At 48.3% G+C, this 3,551-nt stretch overlaps 1 pseudogene; it reads right to left on the bottom strand.

The window, feature by feature from the left end:
• Positions 1-241: 241 nt before the first annotated feature.
• On the bottom strand, positions 242-1,053 carry LOC119328117 (annotated as a pseudogene).
• Between the last annotated feature and the right edge of the window lie 2,498 nt (positions 1,054-3,551).

Here is a 3,551-nt window from a genome sequence, read left to right as displayed (position 1 = left end):
CACCAGGAAAAACAAAAATAGCCGCAACGTGATCTGGTACACTTATCTTTTATTGCTGGAAAGACTTCCATTTTATTCATCAATGTCATTATAGTACAAAGAACCACCAAATAACATAAATTACATCCAAGCCCGTAGACCCTCTATTCATCAATTGGCACACTACTGGCTTACATGTCACTGGCTCGACCCAATCGAGTTTACAAATTTATTAATTTACTGTAACATAACTAATCTGGTCTCAACGCACTTAACTTCATTGAAGATGGACGACATACATGGATGGAGATCATCGGTGTGTGCTTGAAGCAGTTGGACGTGTGGGAGCGGCACGACTACGACTTGTCGTTGCGGACAAGGGTGGGGCCATCGTCCTAGCCGTTTTTGAGGTCGGCGCACCTGGCTGCAGTGTCCTCGGTTGGTTTGAGGCCACCGTTGCTCTAGTTGACATTCTGGAGGTCGTGGATGGAGCGGCTCTTGTTGACATTCTTGAGGTCGCAGAAGGAGCCACCGCTACTGATGCTGCTAACATTCTTGAGGCTGCGTATGGATTTGCCATTGTTGACGTTCTTGAGGTTGCAGGCGGATTTGTCGTTGTTGGCGTTCTTGAGGTTGCATACGGATTTGCAGTTGTTGAAGTTCTTGAGGTCGCATACAAATTTGCCGTCGTTGAAGTTCTTGAGGTCAGATGCGGATTTGCTGTTGTTGACGGTCTTGAGTTTGCGGGTCTCGAATTAGCGGGTTGAGCCGACGTTGCTGATATTCTTGAGCCCGTGGGCGGAACTGCCATTGCTGATGTTCTTGATGTGGTGGAAGAAGCCACGCTGGCTCAGGATCTTGAGGCCCCAGGAGTAGTCACCCTTGGTAATGTTGTTGAGGCAACCAACGGAGGCACTGTTGTTGACGGTCTTGAGGTTGCCGCTAGCGTTGGTGTTCTTGGGGTTGTGGACGGACCCGCCGGTGACCTCACCTTCTTCTGACCAAGAAACCTTCCTGGCAACATGACGCGATTTAGATCTTCTTTCTTTTCTTCTTCGAAATGAGGTGAGCTGAGCTGAGTGAGGTGTATGTGGTGTCTGCTTTGCTCCAGTTGGATTGAGGAAGCCTGCATCGATGGCAATGTATATATAGAAGCATAAAAGGTTGTTGACATGTTCGACCGGTCATTCTCTTTGGCTTTGTTGGACGTAGATATGCATATTCATTGCATGCATTAGTTATTGATCGACGGATGAATGGACTAACGGATGGATGGATGGATGGATGGATGCGGTTGGTCAATGGTCGTGGTCGTCGCCGCGTTGGTCTTCCTTTCTTATAGATCAGAATTAGCGTTAGGTGGAGATTAGGAAGGAGACAACTAATAGAGTAAGGATAAATTGTATAAACAAGATGCATGATGTGGTACAAGTGGCGGTCCATCTGTGTGCCGACTCGGTCGGGGATTGTGCACAAAGCATGATTGTGGTCTGTTAGTGATGGTCAATCATGGATGATTGTTTCCTTTGCAGTAAGTGTACCTATACTGCATGCATGCAGTAGTACAAGTGGCGATCCATCTTGTCCCTTGTTAACCAGCACTGGTTCGGTCGAAGAGCATAGGGCATGCCACGACCACCACCACTACACTCGTCAACTATATATTAGTCAAATTATACTTGATTAGGTAGGTAGGCTTAGACCATGTCAAGATTCAAGAAAGAATATTGCCTTCCTCGGCTCTTCCTTTCCTAGTTAATTTTGTCGTCGAGGTACCATTGCATTGCAATGGCCACAAGTATTGGAGTAAGTTAAGTATGCCAAACATGTGCCAGCTTCTGTCGATCGGTGAGACGCTGTAGGTATTAGATTCACCGGAGTCTTGCCACTACGTAGTCTAGCTTCTGATTTGGCACTCGAACTCAGCTGGCCACATTTTTTTCGAGAAACTTTCAATCTATCCATCTTCAATCATGACAGTACAAAGAACAACAAAGGTAATAAAAATTACAACCATATTCGTGGACCACCTAGCGACGACTACAAGCACTGGAGCAAGCCGAAGGCGCGCCGCTGTCATCGCCCCTCCCTCACCGGAGCCGGGCAAACCTTGTTGTAGTAGACAGTCAGGAAGTCGTCGTGCTAAGGTCCCATAAGACTAGCGCTCCAGAGTAGCAACCATCGTCGATGAAGAAAATCGTAGATCAGAAGGATTAAACCAGTAAATACCTAAACAAAGACGAACGAAGACCGGATCCAAATAGATCCACCAAAGACTAGCACCGATCGAATCCCGCAAAATCTGACGGAGACAAACCTCCACACGCCCTCAGCTGGCCACATGACTCTTCCAGTCACCGAACTGCCGACACAATCGCCATGGTGATCACAAATAATGCAGGCTCTCTAACAGTAAATGATAGAAAAGAAACTGGGTGGACACAGGGAACATATATGTCACCCTTTCTTTTTAATCATCACCGCACCACCTGCTACACATCTTGACAAAACAAGAGAAAAACTTTACTTAACGTGAACTAGCACGCTTCTGGCCTACATGCAAACTAGCTCTGTGGACTTCACGGGCTAGATCGAAACGAGTTCACAAATTGACTTATTGCAACCTAAACTAACCTACTTGACACAAACACACCTCACCTAACAATCGAGAATGCAAATTGACTTATTGCAACCTAATCTAACCTACTTGACATAAACACACTTAACTTCATCATGCGGGCCAACGTGGATGGAGATCTCCGAGCAGCTCGATGGGCGGCTGGTGATGGAGTCATGTACCTAGGGTAGGGTCACAGACCTGATCTAAGTACCCTGCCCAAGGACACCCTTAGAAGAGATCACCTTCCAGTCGACTTACGAGGGACTCACTCGACTGACTTGAAGGACTCGACCATGAAGACTCACTCGACCACCAGAAGGTCAAGAGGCACTCTGCACTGCAACGGTCTGTAATTAAGTAGACGTTATGATAGTAAAGACACTTTATGTGGGGCGTTATCAGTAACGCCCCGGACTTAATGTACCTTAAACCCTTCATTACGTGGGTTGGCTGGGGTCCTGGCGCACTCTATATAAGCCACCCCCCTCCACAGGCAGAAGGGTTCGGCACCCTGTAATTCATATACACATAATCCACTCGACCGCCTCCGGGATCCGAGACGTAGGGCTTTTACTTCCTCCGAGAAGGGCCTGAACTCGTACATCTCTTGTGTTTACAACCTCTCCATAGCTAGGACCTTGCCTCTCCATACCTACCCCCACTCTACTGTCAGACTTAGATCCACGACAGTTGGCGCCCACCGTGGGGCCGGTGTTTTAGCGATTTTGTGGAGAAGTTGCGATTCTTCCGAGTACTTTCATCATGGTAGCTGCTGGAGTTTTGGTCGAGGGTCGAGAGATTCGTCTTGGTGCTCTCACCTTCGTCGCCGACGACTCCGCCTGGCTCCAGGAGGCTCCACTCGACGTCGATGCGCTCCCCGTCCGCGGTGCGACGCATTTTCGCGCATGTGTCCGCGGCGTTCTGCTGCGGCAACCGTCGACCCCATATCGGT

Source organism: Triticum dicoccoides, chromosome 7A (assembly GCF_002162155.2).
Source record: "Triticum dicoccoides isolate Atlit2015 ecotype Zavitan chromosome 7A, WEW_v2.0, whole genome shotgun sequence".
Lineage (NCBI taxonomy): Eukaryota > Viridiplantae > Streptophyta > Magnoliopsida > Poales > Poaceae > Triticum > Triticum dicoccoides.
This window is presented reverse-complemented; position numbering and strand designations above follow the sequence as displayed.